The sequence below is a fragment of the Haemorhous mexicanus genome, chromosome 10, assembly GCF_027477595.1.
Source record: "Haemorhous mexicanus isolate bHaeMex1 chromosome 10, bHaeMex1.pri, whole genome shotgun sequence".
Taxonomy (NCBI): domain Eukaryota; kingdom Metazoa; phylum Chordata; class Aves; order Passeriformes; family Fringillidae; genus Haemorhous; species Haemorhous mexicanus.
The window spans coordinates 23,782,695-23,799,997 of NC_082350.1; the positions used below are offsets into that span (position 1 = coordinate 23,782,695).

Below are 17,303 nucleotides of genomic sequence, written 5' to 3' on the forward strand. Positions count from 1 at the left end.
GGCTTTAGTGAAGTATTTCTTAGGGGCAATAATATTTACTGAAAAACTACATAATTCAAGCCACATTTTCTTATACTGTAGAAATAAACAAAAATCACATCTGAGAGACTCCAGTCCAGTTTCCTGATGAGTTTTTTCAAGCTCAAACCCATTTCCCTGGCCCAGCTTTCCTCCCAGAGCTGCTCAGACACTGCTCCATCACCTTCCCCAGGATTTCCACAGGGGAGACTCCTTTGGGTTCCCTTGAGCTCTTTTATCTCCTCCAGCCTGGCTTGGAGCATTTGCTGAGGGTCACCCCCTCTTCAGCTTTGGCCATGGCCACCCTTGAACCTTTGAAGACATTTAATGTTTCATTTCATGGGATCAAGAGCGTGGTAACAAGCTCCTTGGGCTGGAGTGGTTGTGTAAGCAGCTGGAGCCAGCCAAGGTTCTCTGCTGCTGAACAGCTTGGGTTGCTCTGGGTGGACAAAATTCAGGACTAAACGAATGGCTCAGACTCATGGTTTTGAAATTCAGATGGTAAATACACACAGGAGTGGGAATACACCCAGGTGGACACGTGAGAGTGACAGCACTGCAGATCTGATGAGAACTGAGCAGTGGACTTTCTTCAACGGAGTTATTTTTCAAATATATTTCATTATATTTTCTTTCTGGAGGTTTTCTATTCAAGTAATGTGCTCCCAGAAAATAGTATTTAAAAAAAAAAAAAAAAAAAACCACAAACAAACCCAAAACAACTGTTTTGCTTTTTGTCAGAAAATGGGAAGTGGAAAAGGAAGTAGTTCAATGCTGCAGGAGCTCCCTGAGCAGAACCAGCCCTTTCTTCCTTAGCTGATGTCCCACACTTGAACAGCCAAGCAATACCAGACACGAAATCAGAGTTATATAATATATATATTTTATATATATATAGAATAACTGAGTTATTCTAGATGTTAATCCTTCTTTATTTCTAGTAAAAGCAATGTGGAATGTAAATTCCACTCAAATGACAAGTCAACCACAGGCATTAAAACTCAAAATGGTTTTAAAAAACAAAAAAATCAACATAAATGTACTTTTTGGGGACCTTGGAGAGGATTTAAAAATAAATATAAAACTCTGGTCCTATCTGTAACTATAAAAATATGCAATACTAGGGAAAGGTCTCAGCAAAGTGGGGAAAGCACAGATGTGCAAACAGAGCAGAGCAGAAATGTGTGTGTGGCTCATCCACGTGTTTGCCAAAGTGTCGTTACTGCAGTGCCTTATTTACAGATAAAAAATAGCATATCAGTCATGTGGTGCTGCTGGCTCCTGAACTTCCTGCTTACCTGACAGGTTAACCAGCAATTCTGGGCAGAAATAACCTGGCTGCTTTGCTAGTCAGCTCTTGGCCCAGGGAAACGCCTTCATTCAAAGGAAGAAGCAGCCAGACAGGAAAAGCAGCTCTCAAGGTTGGTGTTTTTCTGCTTTTTTTTCCGACCCAAGAGAGCTAAAAGTGGGAGAGGTGGAAGTGCTGATGTGATCAGACAGGCAGGTTATGGTGGATAAACAAAGCCCTGCTGCCACCTACATTCCTGGGTTAATTTGATGCCACCCCACAGCTCTGACAAGGCCCTGCTGATACTGATGTTTTAGGATTTTACCTTTTCCATTTCCACCTGTCTGTGACCCTGCAGTTCTTCAGTGTGTGACTCTGAACTCCACAGCCAGGCTCAGCTGCTGCTGTCCCATTTTGGGCAGACACAACAATTCCTCTCCAGGCCTGGCAATCAAGGACACCTCACTGCCTCAGGGCCAGGGATGGGAACAAAAGTGAGCTGGGGCAGCAAACTGGGGGTCAGTGCCTTCATTGGCTGGGGCTGGGGTTGGAGGATGAACCCCCAAAGTGCAAATGGCCCAAAGTGATCCAAGTGTGAAACCCGTGAGCCGTGGAGCATTTTGGGTGCAGCCCTGGGGGGCTTGGGCTGCCCTGGATGGACCTGAAGGGCTTCAACCCACAGAACTGCTTCTTATTCCCTCCACTCTGCCTGCCCTCTGCTTTTAGGGAGCCCCAATCAAAGGCACCAACACCCCAGAGCTTGTGCAGTTAAAAATTCCAATTATTAATGTAACCTCCCTGACAGCCCTGAGGAGTGGCTCTTTATCTTCCCCAGCTTCCTCAGGACACAGAAACTGTGCTCAGCTTTCCTCTTCTCCCTTCCCTTTTCTCTCCCAGCTGACCCCAAGGGCACCTGCAGCAGCCAGAGCTGGAACAATTAATTAAGTTAATCATTACCTGCTGAAGCTCTGGGGTGGATGCTGCAGGTAACTGAGCTGATTAACACCTGGGGTCCTGCAGAGCTGCTTGGTTAAATCTTTGCATTCTTCCTCCTGGGATTAACGCCATTTTATAGATTTGTGCTTGGGTTTTTGGATCCTGGAGAAGCCAGGCTGCTCCAGAGCTCCTCATCTTCTCAATCTCTGCACAAACACTTTTCCATAAGCAGCACTCTTGTTTCCCTGAGCAATAGCAGCAAATCACTGCATTTCTAAGAATTCTGAAAAATAAAGTTCCCAGGCTTTCCCAGCTGTAAAACCCTCAGAAAAGCTTCTCTTCCCTTTTCTGCACTCGGGTTTCTCTGGCAGAAGTGTGGCTGTTGCACAGCAATTTTCTTTCCATGTTTTTAAAGTGGCTGATTTTAATTTGGATGTATTTTCCCCTGCAAATCCTTTCAGTCAATATGGAATTACATAAAACAGCTTTTTGAAGAGAAATTGTATCTGGAGAAGTTTCCACTCTGCGTGTGTGTATTTTACACAAACTATTTATTTTTTATGTCTTGGTGGCACTATCATTTCTGATGACCTGTGCTGTACCAGACTGACCTCAAAGACATAAAATGAAAAAAAATGATGTAATAGTTTTGATCCTTCCACATCAGGAGTGATGCCTTCAAATAAGGACAGGGTGGACAAAGTTTACTTGGATGATGGGAGGAAAGTATTTTTTTTCTTATCCCCAAAAAAGCTGAAAATAGGTTGGAGTAGCTTAGAAATGTATTTCTTTAATATAAATGTAAAATGGTTGCAGTGTATTTTACAATTTCTTCCCATTAAGAAAGGGAAGAAATTGTAAAATTTGTAATAAAGGAGATTTGTGTAGGTTTATCTGGAAAGGGCAGTAAAGTTTCCAATCATGAGTGACTGTCAAATGCTCTTCCATAAAGGATCATCAAAACTTCCCAACTGCTAATCTTGAATTGAAGGTGAATTCTTTGCATGTGCTACACAAAACCTGAAATAAAATACAATTATTGGCTTCAGCTCTCCATTATTCTCCAAAGGGTAGAAATACTGTGTAAGTAAAAGCTGTGTAAAAAAGATCCCAAACACATTTTTAGAAAAATGAGGAGGTTTAGGTGTCCCCCACCAGGCAGCATTATTGATAATGCAAATGAAAATATTCCAGAGTCCCACATATCAGTTTTGATTTTCTGAGATCATGACTGCATCAACTGACAATGGAAATGAAATATTCAGCTTTGTTTTCTGTCAGAAATAAAGCTACCTGGTGCCTATGAAATAGCACCTCCAAGAGAACCTTTGGGCTGGACTGACCATTAATCAGTTTCTGTTCTGAACAGTGAGCATTCATCAAACTCAGGAGTTTTATCCTGCTCTGTGTGCCCGGGATGTTTGAGTCAGGTTTCTCTGACCACTGTGCCCGTGGCAGCCTGTCACCTTCTGGGACATGGCACAGCTGACATGGGCAAAAAGGAGCAGAAGCCTGTGTAAAACTGCTTTTACACTTCTCAGAGCTCTTGCTGCCCTGAAGACATTCCTGTCTGCTCCTTCAGAACATTTTCCATATTTTCTGTCTCATGACTGAAATGATGAGAAAATTGTCAAAATCAAGAGGATGTGCAATAACACCAAACATTTATTTGGGCTCCATCTTTTTTGCCATGAAACACATTAACCATTTTGGCTTGGTTTTGAAGAACAAGCAGACACTTTTACTGAGTTGTTTAATTTTTTTTTAACATCCAAACATCCACCTCTGAATCCATTAGTGTCTCTATTGGTAGACTCATAAATCTTTATCTGAATGAAAGTTCCTCCACTGTTTTTTCCAGTTGGCTCCATTTGCTGGCTTATTTCCATGCTGAACATCTGCACACATTCGTGCTATCACTTAAACCTTCAAGACAAAGTTTACTTTGGCTTTAAAGAATCTTTTCAATGCCATCCATTCACACATAACAGCAACATTTTCCACAGCACCAGCAGACCTCCCTTTTTTTTTAAATATATATACAAGGGAAGAATATTTTTTATTTACCTTGCAGGGCTTCAGACTGGCAGGATGTTTAACAGAAAAAATGTCTGTTCTGATTTATGAGAAATCACAAGTAATACAGATTCCCCCCGGGATATTTCTGGTGAAGTGGAACCACGTGGAGATTGAGCTCCCTCCTGGTGTGCCCTGACTGTCTTGTGGGTGCTGTTACAATTTGGGGCACAGCAGCTCAGGAGCCTGAGCTAAAGCAAGCATGAGGATTTATTGCAGAAGAGAAGTGCAGAATATTTGCTGAGTAAGCCAGGACTTCTTGCATTATGCCAGGGATTTAAAGGGACAAAAAAATCCATCCCAGCAGCAAATCTTGGGGCACTCCACATTAACCTCTCTGTATGTCAAGAATTAGATCTTTCTTCTTCTCCTTTGTTTTCCCTATCTCACCCATGCATTTTAATCCATGGCAGAAAATTACCTTTTACCCTGCAGTTTTCAAATTTCCCTAATAGGCTTTGGGGATGGATTGGGTCAAAAGCCTTCTAAAACCAGCCCTAGATGATCTCCTTCAGATTGCTTTTATTCTGTGGACCTTCCTGATGGCACTCAACAGACCTGTGGGGCATGATTTTGAACTAGTCCGAAGGGAGGGCGAGGATTTCCCCCTCTTTCCCTGCTTTGTAGATATTCTGGAGTTAAATATTCACATTTATCAGCCCATCTGAGACTCTGAACTCGACAGGGCAGCAGCTGCTTGTCGGTAATTTAGACAGGAGGAAATCTGAGAACGTCCAACATATAATTACCCTCATTGTGGAAGGGCAGATTCACATCTCGGTGAAATAGATGGACAGGAGCAGGCTCTGAAGAGCTGCTGTGAATTTCAGTGGCTACAAAATCTGGTTGTATCCTTTGGGAGACTATTTTAGGAGAGCAAACCACTGTGCAGCACATAATGTGCTACTGAAGTTGTGCTCTACAAGCCAGGACAGCCCCGGCTCCCACCTGGGAGCTGAATAACCTGAGTTGTGTTCCTTGTGTTCTAACAACTCCTGAGCTGCTGTATTCCCACCGAGGTGCATGAAAGAAAAGGATTCTTCTTCTTTTCAAGCTGAGCTAAAAGCTTTTTTCCTTGGAGTGCTTTGAGGGAAGGTAGGAGAAGGTGGGTGTTGCATCAGCTGAGCAGGAAAGCACACAACGTGGAAAAGCTCCTCAGCACCAGGGAAAAAGTTCAAGGGTAGTAGGGGAAGAATCCTAAAATCTTTGGGAATGGTGAGAGGAGAATAAACAATCTTAGCGATGTACATTCAACTAAATCATCTCCAAATGTGACTCTCAGTAATTTGCTCTAAATCTGAAGATCTGGGGTCCTGGTTTGGGTTTGTGTGGTGGGATGGTCTCATCTGTCATGCCACAACCCCCCAAAATTGGTTTTATCCAATTACCATTTCTGAGGGAAAGAATCAGGATCCAGCCTCGAATCTTTGCCAGGTTTGCTTCTTCCTTTATCACACGGGAGGCTGCAGGTGGTGGGGTCAAAAGCAAACCACAAGGAGGTTTTCCATGGCTCATGGCACTTTTCACATGGATCTGGCACCAGATGTTCTGGACTCCCAGTGTTTATGAGATTGCAAAAAGTTCTGGGATGAATTCAAGGAAGAAAAACCTCTGGGTGGCAATAGGAGACAAAAACATCACTTCTTACTGAGACTCAGGTTTTTGCTGGCTAGAAGGTTTCACTTGTGTAATTCTGTGCTTGGCTGCTCTTCTACTTCTGCAAACTTCCCCAACATTGGGAGAGAGTCCAGAGGAGGCACCAGGATGAGCAGAGGGATGGAGCAGCTCTACTGGGGGGAAAGGCTGGAGAATTGGGCTTGTTCAGCCTGGAAAAGAGAAGGCTCTGGGGAGACTTTATGTGGCCCTTCTGAAAGAGGGCCTAAAATAAGGGTGGAGAGGGAATTTCTGTAAGGACATGGAGTGACAAGAAAAGGGGGAATGGCTTTAAGACAAGAGAGGGGAGGTTTAGGGGGGATATTGGGAAGGAATTGTTCCCTGTGAGGGTGGGCAGGCCCTGGCACAGGTGCCCAGAGCAGCTGGGGCTGCCCCTGGATCCCAAGGCCAGGCTGGGCATTGGGGTTGGATCAGCCTGGGACAGTGGGAGGTGTCCCTGCCACAGCAGGGGTGGCACTGGTGGGTGGGCTTTAAGGTCCCTTCTAACCCAAACCATCCTGTAATTTTATAATTTGTTGATTTGCCTTTGTTCAGATTCTTCATGGCCATTCTTGAATATTCTTTATTTAATGAAAACTGTTATTCCTCCTCTGCAATTAACACATCTCTTTGGTCAGAGTGGGAAAGTAACTCCGGGTCACTCCACTGCCTGAGGTGCTCAGTCCTGTAGGAACAAATCTGCCCAGTTCAGCTGTGCTGTACTTAGAAAACATGCAATGGGAAACCTGAAAAGATTGATTTTGTTTAGGAGTTTGCAAGAAAAAGAAATTTGGTATAAACTATCAAAAACCCAGGGAGTTTTTGGAGTTTTTTTTTTTTTTTTTGGAGTTTTTGGGTGAGCTGTGCAGTGTTTACATCCTAAGGTTATGCTGATGGCTGATTTATTTTTAATTATTTTATTTTTATTGTTTTATTTTCATTATTTTAATACTTTTAATTTTACTGGTTATTTGTATTCTTTTTCTTACCTGAATTTCCTGGCTAGCAAACACTGCTGGTGGCATTCAAAGTGAGCCAAAACGGGGGGAAAAACACTGAGCTGTATAATCACAAGTGAATATGAGTCTGAGGGAAGTGGTTTTCCAGGATTTCAGGGTCTTCCCGGAGGAACTGCAGGCAGGAGCTGAGCACAGCTCTGTGGTGATGAGCATTGCTTAAGGGCAACAGCACAACCTGGTGGTTTCTGGTTATTCCAGTGCATCGGGATCTGCACGGGAATTTCCCTTCCCCGGAACCCAGCTCCTTGCCTGCACAGAACTGAAGCCTGCTTTCATTAATTCATTTGTGTGGTTCCATTTCCCCCGAGGTTTTCAGAATAAATAGAAAACAGCAGACTGCAAGGGCATATGCAAAAAAGAGGAAGTAACAGGTCCTTCCCAACTTCCCTGATTCTGAAACCTCAGGGTGCTGGATGTGTCTGAATTTTTCTTTCAAGATAATAACTAAAGGGATATAACTGAGGGAAAAAAAAAAAATCTTGCAATATGTACTATGCAAATTTTGGGGGAAAAAACTAAATAAAATGACAAAAGGAAAGTGTGAGCAGAAAAAATTGGAAGTTTGCCTTGCTTTTTCTATTATGACAAAAGCCAAGCAGGGTATAGAATGCATTTACATAGACTGAATATTCAGACACCAATAATAATATTTATTCTCTTTCTTGTGTGTCTTCAGGGTAAGTGGCGTTGGTCAGAGTGAAACTTCTGAGGTGGCAGTGAAATGAAATGGGTGGCAAATAGCTCAGAGAGAATTGTCAAATAAAATTAACTACACGTTGTGTTTTGCTTGCTTGTGAAGCACAGGCTGTGTGATTGCCAGCAATGCAGATGTGGGTGCTGAACAGAATATCTTGCAAACTGCATGTTCAGTTCATTTTCTGATCATGTGGGATGGGACAAAAGCCACTGACTGTGACTAGAGAGGGGTTTCCTGTCCAGTGCTGGTGCTGCTCCTGACACTGGGCGAGGCTTTTTCACATGAAAATAGAGTTATAGAATGGTTTGGGTTTGAAAGCACCTTTAATTTCATCCAGTTCCACCCCTGCCATGGCCAGGGACACCTCCCACCACCCTGGGTTGCTCCAAAGCCCATCCAGCCTGGCCTTGGACACTTCCAGAGACTGGGAGTCCCTGAGTCAAGCTCAGTCCTGTTTAACTTGCTACAAAGAACCTTTGATTTCACCTGTGTGGCTTTGGAGCTGAGAGCAAAGGGATTTTCAAAGCCACTGGAGGACTGAAGCCCTTTGGGGCAAAAGGTTCATTGTTTTTATGCAGTGAATATTCCTATAGGATTGTCTCCACACTGGAATGCTGAGGTGTCTCATTGCTTCCTCTTTGTCCTTTAGCCCAGTCCATGGCTGAGGAATGACTCACAATCACTCTCAAGAAAGCACTGGAGTCCACTGCAGGTGTGTGTGATTCATGCATTTCAACTGACTCTAAAGCTTTCTCTTTTCTCTTATTGTGGCCCAATGTTTGTGAATTCTGCTGAAATTCATGAAAATGCTTGTTATTCTGCTTTGGTTTGTTACAGAGGAAACACATTGTTACGTAAATAGGACAAAATACTCTGAACTGCAGTGAGGATATTTCTGAAAAATTGTACAGAGAGCTTTGGAAAAGTGTGGAATGGGGAGGAAGGAAGGAAGGAAGGAAGGAAGGAAGGAAGGAAGGAAGGAAGGAAGGAAGGAAGGAAGGAAGGAAGGAAGGAAGGAAGGAAGGAAGGAAGGAAGGAAGGAAGGAAGGAAGGAAGGAAGGAAGGAAGGAAGGAAATTAATTTTCTTCTTTTCCTTGAGTGCTGAATTAGAGGACAAAGTGATCAAAGACCAAACACTGCTGTTCACAACCTTTCCCTGTATCCCACTGAGGCAGTTCCTGAATCCCTCTGGAGCAGCCATGGGAAGGATGTTGAGCTGTGCCTCAGCTAACCATAACCATGCACAGAAACCAAACCCCTGAGATGGAAGCTGTCCCAGCTTCCCACACTGGAGAAACCAGAGTATTTTTCAGATGTCTAAAAACCCTTGGCAAGCACAGGGATGTCAGGTCTCCCTGCCTGACGTGCTTTGATCACTCTGTAATTATTACCCATCAGCTCAGACACTGATTTGTGCTTTGCTCAGGAGCAGCAGACAGGGCTGATGCCTGGATGGAGAAGCTCAGATCAGCTGGGTTGAGCTGACATCTCCTCCTGCCATGGGTGCTGGGTGATGACTGGGGCAGCACTGACAGGGTTAATTCTCTACTCTCCTTCCCCTGCTGTTTCACAAGTTATTCCATATTTTCATGTTAGCACAGAGGATTGTCAGGAACAATTTAATGTACTACCAGGGACACCCTCCTGTCATGAAAAACCCTTCAAGATCCTCAAGTCCAACCACTCCTGTTGCCACATTATGTCACAGTAGAAGCTGAGCACAAATCTGGTTATAAATAATAAACCCAGCCCAGTTCCAAAAACCGACCCCTGGGCTTTCAAACCTCAACAAAGCTTCACAGCCTCTGCTGCTTCAGCTGCACAAAGGTTCTCATGTTCCACGGACTCTAACAAACTGATAACATGTGCTGAGGGTAAAACTGGACAAAGGGTGTCACACAAGGGTTATAAAAATACACAACTGTTTACTAAGTATGCCCTAGAATTCATAGTACAGTATTTATTGTTGTTGTTTGTAAAATCAAAATGAACAAGTATCTGATAGCTGATTCTATTACAATTACTCATAAAGTATTACATTTCTGTCTCAAGTATGGGCTACTGTGTATTAAAAATATCCTAGAAAGTATGTTAGGAAGTTTGTTCATAATCTTTCTCTCATTATTACTTGCAATGCTACTAGATCAACCTAGAAAACTTAAAGAAGTTACTTGTTCTAACATTCTAGATCTGTTAAAGCATACACACACACATTAATTTAGTAATGTCATAAGCAAATTCCAGTTGCCAAGTTTTTCAACTAAGACTTTGCCACCTGTCATCATTTTAAAAACTGAAGTCCCCTATTGAAGTCAATCACAAATTTCAAACTACTAACAAAAGGAAAAAAAGCATATTTCATGCACTGTTACCATAATAACTGAAAAATTAAAACACCTATATTTCTTTAATTATTCATAAGTTGCTCATATTAAATTTTTCTGTTCCCAAGTGCCACACTCACACTCTTTTTGGACATTTCCAGGGATGGTTCCATTGCTTTTTGGACATTTCCAGGGATGGTTCCATTGCCTTTCACCAAGGAAATCTTCCCTGTTATCCAGTCAAACCTCCCCTGGGCCATTGGAGGCCGTTCCCTCTGGTCCTGTCATTCTCACCTGAAAGACAAGACCCACCTGGGTGTGACCCCCTTGAAGGTACTTGAAGAGAGCAAAATGTTGACAAATTAATGTCAAACACCCACTCAGACAACAATCCCAGTTTTCCTGCAGGGATAAAGGAAAATTCTCCTTTTTCCATGCTAAATGGAGGGATAATAGAGAAGGTCTGCACTGTGCTTGCCCCCAAAGTGAAAGCTGCTTCCAGTACACACAGATGGTGAATCATCCTTTACCCAGAGGAGTACAAATTCTGTCCTACAAATTCACTGTGTTCCCATATTTGTCCACCAAATTGTGTTCTCACTGCTGTAAATTTTGTATTAAATTATTTAGGTCAGCTTAAATTTGGAAAGCAACAAAACGAGCACCATTTTTTTGCCTCATTTACATGTCTGTGGTTGCTGTAACACAGTTTGCTTCCTAAATTAAAGTGATGCGAGCATTCTGCCAAGGAAATGCACGGCAATATTTTTTGGTTATATTTTTAAAAAGCTGGTTGTAACTCTCAGTCATTAACCCAAAAATAGGTGGGCACGTGGAGACTAAAAATTCAGATTTCTTCCAGCATGCACTGGATCTGTGGATGCTCTAGTTTGAAGTTTCATAATTTTCCTGTGGATGAAGAGCATTTTGAGTCTTTGCTTAATGGTTTCAGCATATCAATATCTGTGATCCTGTGATTAAGGTATTGTCAGGATCCAGAGGATCACATTAAAAGCCATTAATAGCTCCGTGCTGTGCTCTGACATGATGCAATCCAGCAGCTGCCCCGTGGAGAAACACTCCAGGCATCGTGTCAAAGGGACACAATGCTAATAACTGGGTTAGGATGGGTTTGTTTCATCCTGATGGTGCCAGAGCCCTTCCTGTGCCTTTGGACAGACTCCTCCTCAAGGCCTGCCCTCATCCCACCTCTTGTTTCACTGCTGCTGAGATTCCAGCTCCTGCCAAAAACTCCAGAGCCCGTTTCTGGCTGGCTCTGTCCCAGGCAAACACCTCTCATTTCCTCAGTGCTTCCCATAAACATTTCCACACAGCTCTGTCAGCTCCTTCTGCCTGGCATTCCTGTGGGAATACCCTGTGTGGGCTGACAAAAGCTGTTTTGTGGGTTTCCCCGGGTGGGTCCCACCTTTCTGCTCCCACCAGCTGCCCCTTGTCATAAATGGGAAGGTTTTTTCCACTGAGGCTGCTCATAGCTGATCTTCCTTGCATGAATCCAGCCATGGAGTGACCCAGCACAGCTTTCCAAGCAAAAGGTTCTGCTGGTGTTATCCCTGCAGGACTTCTGCTTTCTTTTTATTTATTTATAATTTTTTAAATTTGTATTTTTTCCTCCTACTCTGGAGAACCTCTGTGCTGATCCCAAAGACTGAATCCCCATTTATCATGCACCAGATGCTCAACACAAACTAAATTCCCCCTGCCCAGGCACCCATCATGGTAACACCTGTCTCAGCATTAGCTGAAAATCATTTGCATGGTGACACTGAGGGGTCACTTAAGCTCAGAGGGACAATGATTTGGGAAGCATAGATAGAGCTGGATCCATTCACTTACATTCCCTGTGGTCAAACATCTTGTTTCCTGCCTGTTCTGCTTTAATTATCCCAGCAACATTTGATAAATTTTACTCCTTACCCATCTTCTCTGGAATAGCTTCCAGGTTTCTCTGTAAAACACTCAGATTCAGGCCCTTTCCTATCTCTCCCACCAATACCTAATTTTCACACAGGTTTTTATTGATTGCTTTTCTTGGTGTTATTTTATTTTGCTGTTTTACAGCTGCTGTTAACATTTACTAGAGGAATTAATTTACCCTCTGCGTGGAAGGACATCACTGCAGATACTTTGGCAACATGAACTGTGACTAAAATTTGAGGAGGGGGTTGTGGAATAAAAGGAGGAGGAGAGGAAAGGCAGCAAAGGAGGGTGAGGAAATTGTTTTTCCCTTTCCAGTGGTTAAATCCTAACCACTGGTAAATGGCCTTTCAGTGGGGAGGGCTGCTCATTTGTGATACAGGTACAAATGGGCTCAATCAGAGAAACAACCCCACAGGCACTTCCTATTCTTTGTGTGACATTCAAACCCTCCAATGTTTTCAGCAGCTGATGATGGGATTTGCCCTTTTTTTTTTTCCCCTTCTGCGTGAACACGAAAATTAAAATCACTTGAATGCTTTCACGGAGCGAGTCCTTGCCATCACGCCTTATTCCTCCAGGGGCTCTGGGAAATAGACTGAGAGTCTTTGCCAGCCTTAATGGTGCTGTGATTCTGTTTTATAGAAGCTGAGGGAAGGCAGTCTGTGTGAAACTCAGCAGCACCCACCCGCCCACCTGTGGGCTTTCTCCAGCACGAGCGAGTTGTTGCTTTGGCAAAAATGAAGGCACAGGGGTTTGTGCCATGAGGTTCCATCCCTGCTTTCCAAATCCATTTCCTGACAGAACCTTCACTGCAGCCTTCATTGGGGTTGATTGTTGTGCACACAAGAGCACAGCTGGTGGCTCCAAGGAGAAGCACGGGCAGTTCCTGGGCATGCTGATCCTAAGTGGTTTTCCTTCCCCAGGGGGTGGCTGCCAGCCAAGGAGCCCAGGAATATTCTACATACCATCTTTTGGTTATTGCCTGTAGTGACTTCTAGAAAATGCAACCTCTGAATCCCAAGGGCTGACTTCTGTTTACTGTGGGGCATGGACGGAAATGATGCTTTTACTCAAGATTACCATCCAAAGGTCCTTATTTTTGGTGACTTATTGAGAGAAAATCCAGTAAACTGCAGCTATAGCAGTGGGGTATTTAAAACAAACCAAAAAGGATGGTGGTGTCCCTAAGTTTTGGGTGTCTGAATGCAATCCAGTATTTTCTTATGATCTTGGGCACATCTTTCAATTTCCCAGGCTCTTTGGTCTGACAGCTTAAACAGAAAGTCTTTCAGGCCCGGACTCTCTTCATGCATTTTGTACTGAACCTGCCTCCAGGCAAAAGGGAGAAAATGAGCAGAGAATGAGAACAATCCTGCAGCCACTAAAACTCCTCTCCCCAGCCGAGGTCCGCGAGCTCTGCCAGGTTCTCCAGCGCTGCACTGAAGTTTTCCCTTCCTGTTTTGACCTCTTGCAACTCCTGCTAAGGGAAAGTATGCTGCAGGATCATTTTTGGAGTTGAAATGCTCTGACATGATAGAGGGCAAGGGATTGGAAAAGTTGGTGTTTTAGGCTTGTACAGTTTCCATCGTGTAAGTGAAAGTGGAAGGAAGGAAAGAGAAGTTTATGGGGTGCTTGAACCATCAGGGATCTGCATAGGGCAGGATGATCATGAGGAGAATATACTGTTATTAAAGATAATTCTAACTCCTCTATAATAAAATATTTCCTCATAGTTCTACATGGATAAGCCTTGGAATCAATGTGGCCTCAATATTTCCATCTGCGCCCTCAAAATCCATACTGAGCATCATATTTTGCACATCATCTTACCTTTCACTTAATGTTATGTACTTAATATATAAACATACAGCAACACCTGAGGGAGTCTCCTGTATTTTAGCAGGAGGCCACCTGTCCTGCCAGGGCTGTGTTTTCAAGCAGATGGCCCCATGATGGATTATCTCCTCCTCGCCCACCGCGGCGTCTTCCTGAACAATTTGCACAGATGTTTATAAAGAGATTTTCCTGCTCACACAACATTTGCACATCCACAGGACAAAGTGGCCTTCTGCTGAAAAGCCACCCAGCCTGAGAAGTTTGTTTCTGTGCTGGGGAAGAGCTTTCCCAAGCCTGTTCCCAATGGGATCTGGGCATAACCCTTTGCAAGAGGTTGGCAAGATAAGCTCAGCCTCTCTCAGGCTTGTCTGTTACACCCAAAGTTGTATTTCTTTCATGAAAGAGAAAAGCCAAAAAGATCAAATCTGCTGGGAATTATAGAAAACAAAGGGAAAGTGGCTCTGGAATATTTTTTGTAATGATGAGGAAAAATAAAGTGTGTGCTGATGTTGACCAAAATCTCACAGAATCGCTTAGGCTGGAAAAGCCCTGTAAGATCAAGTCCAACCACAAACCCAGCATTGCCAAGCCCACTACTAAACCATCCCCGAGTGCCACATCCACACATCTGTTAAATCCCTCCATCCCCACTCTTTTCCTCCTGCTGGAGCTCAGTTTTGGGGAGGTGCAGCCCGGCTGCATGGGGGCTGCAGTGACCTCTCAAACCTCCTCTCCACAAACTTCAGACCTGCAGCAGGGCACCAGGTGACCTGAGGATTTATCTCATGACAAACACCCAATTATTGCCACTAAAATCCGTGGTTGTGACACATTCAGGAGCCGTGACCCTTTTATGGGATCGCGGACTGGGACACGCTGAATTTGTTCCCTCTGGAACTTCCCACCTGCAGGTCCCAGCAGGTCCTGGTCTCAGGATCAATTTTTTTCATTCCTATTTTCACTGTACTGGATGAAATTGGAATCTGAAAACTGCAGTGGCTTCGGCTGAACCTTTGAACATCCTTATGGCATTTCCATTGGAGACGTCATCTCTCTTGTGGGTGCAGAAACTCAAAGGCAGAGGATCATGTTAGACAAAGCCTAAAATAGTGAGAATGGGCAGGACTGGGAAGAATTTCCACTTTTTAGATAAAAATTCACCTTGAGAGATTCAAATGAGCTCATTGATCCACCAAACCTCTTAGTTATTCACAGAGTTTTGGTGTGGGAGGACATGAAATGGTGAATTTCGAGCTGCTGTTATTGGGTGATTATGGGAATTCAAATATCTTTATTTCAAACAATTAGAGCTTTACTATCTATAGGAAAGAAATAGGAAACAGAAAGGGAAAAAAGTCATACAATCAATGCATTATTTGTCTGCAGAAATCTGTGAACCCTAAGTTATAATTTATTTAGTTTTTTTCTTGCAAGCTAAACTCCAGGCAGCAATAATGGCATGCAAGTCATGTTGAGTACACATTAATCATTTTTTATTTTCTTCATTGAACCTGATCCCTATAAGATAAAACACAGAATTATGTAATACCTCAAGGAACTAAGAATATGTGAACATTCAAAATAATGATATTAATAATAATAATAATAATGATGACTTTATCTTTTCACTGTCTGTATTTTCTCAGTGGGTCTGATTTCTCCAAGATATTTATACAAGTACAGACCATAATTGTGCTAATAAAGAGGAAATTATACTGATCTATAATTAGAGTAATAAGGAGAAAGGTACAGCAGATCATAATTGAACCAATAAGGGGAAAATATAATCATGTTTAATGGCTTGCATGAGTGTTAGTGTCTTCTGTATACTCAATAAATTGGTACCCATTTTCATGGTGTGTTTCTGAAACACTTTTCCTGGTATTATCAGATTACACTTCAGATCTATTGTTGGGCACTTCTGCTGGCCCTGTAACCCCTCTGGGGTGAGAAATAAGCAGAAAAATAGCAGAATTTCAGATGGGTTTGACCATCAGCTACAATCATCCGTAGCAACACTTCATCCCTGTCCAGGTTTATTTGGTTTAAATCCGTGGATATACAGGTGTGCAGTCTCCTAACAAGGGTGAGATTTGGAAAAGCAGCACAGAGATGTTTGAGAGGTGCAACCCCTCGGGGCCACTGTGTTTGGGCATGAAAAGGTACTCTGCAAGCAGGACGTGCTCGAAGGACAAGGCAACGATTTATTTCCTAATATTCACAGTAGAACAACGTGGCTGCGAGCCCCAGAGCTGAGCATCAGTAACTCCTTGCTGCTGGAGCTGAGCTCCCACCTTCTGTGGGCGTTTTTTCAACCTGAAAATTTCACAGCTCGCAGCTTTGATGTGTTTCCCTGCGAGTCCTTGAGCTGCTAACTGTCCCTTTCTCAGCAATCTTCCCCCTGTCTGCAGTTTGACCTTTTGGAGCTCGTAGAGCTGGAGTTTACTTGTTTCCCTCACAGCTTTTTCTCACGGTGGGGTGGTTTGCTCAGAGGTTCCAGCCAAGGTCACGCAGATGCTCGGCGTGGAAATCCAGCCAGGGATCAGAGAGAGAGCTGAGCCCTCCCAGGGGAGTTTACCAAGGCTGAGCTTTAAAGCAGCCTCCCCACATCTTCACAGAAATGCCATCAAATATGGTTTGGATATAATTGTCTTGTTGATTTCCCTCTCAGCCATTTAAAAAATAAGAATGTTTCCTACTTTTACATACTGTGAGCATGTAAATATTTCCTCAGACATGCCTGCTCTTGGTGGGTGACATCCTTTGCTCTGAGGCGACACCTGCAAAGATTTTCAGCCCAGTTATCCTGGCAGGAGCCCAGGTGCTGTTTTTGAGCTGTGGCTGGCTTAGAAGGGCAGGACCAAATCTGGTGAACGGGATCTTCATGTGCAAGGTCAGAGAACACCTTGGGAGAGAGGCTCATGTTCTCCAGCAGGAACATCTGAGACATGTATTTCTCCAAATATTTTTCTCTCTCAAAGATTTCTCAGCTCTGCTAAGTCCTGAAGATCAATGGAAAGAGAGAATTTACAAGAGCACAGAGTGACACGACAAGGGGGGGATGGCTTCAAAGTGAGAGAGAGGAGGTTCAGGGGGGATATTGGGAAGGAATTGTTCCCTGGGAGACCCTGGCACAGATTCCCAGCTGGGGCTGCCCCTGGAGCCCTGGCAGTGCCCAAGGCCAGGCTGGACATTGGGGCTGGAGCAGCCTGGGACAGTGGGAGGTGTCCCTGCCCTGGCAGGGGTGGCACTGGGTGGGCTTTGAAGTCCTTTCCAACCCAAACCAGTCTGTGATTCCAGGATTCTGTGATAATATGGAATGTGTGTGGCTCAGGATATTAATAATACTTAGGTAAAATCCTGAGGGGCAGTTAATTGTGAACTAAATAATAAAAAAATACTATACTTTTATAGTATATATACTGTAGTGAACTAACTAATAAAAATACTATATTTTTATGTATTTCCATATACATTTATATATGATAAACCTATTGCTCTCTAAGCTTCCTAAACTA

At 43.5% G+C, this 17,303-nt stretch overlaps 1 protein-coding gene across 3 annotated transcripts in view; it reads left to right on the plus strand.

Annotated features, from left to right (window-relative positions):
* The first annotated feature begins 1,331 nt into the window (after positions 1-1,331).
* The window catches only part of BCHE (butyrylcholinesterase), a 47,159-nt gene continuing 31,187 nt past the window's right edge, over positions 1,332-17,303 (plus strand). For all 3 annotated transcript variants that reach the window (XM_059855827.1, XM_059855830.1, XM_059855831.1), the window contains exons 1-2: positions 1,332-1,439; positions 8,337-8,399. The gene's annotated coding sequence lies outside the window, so the exon portion shown is untranslated. The remainder of the gene's footprint in view (positions 1,440-8,336; positions 8,400-17,303) is intronic.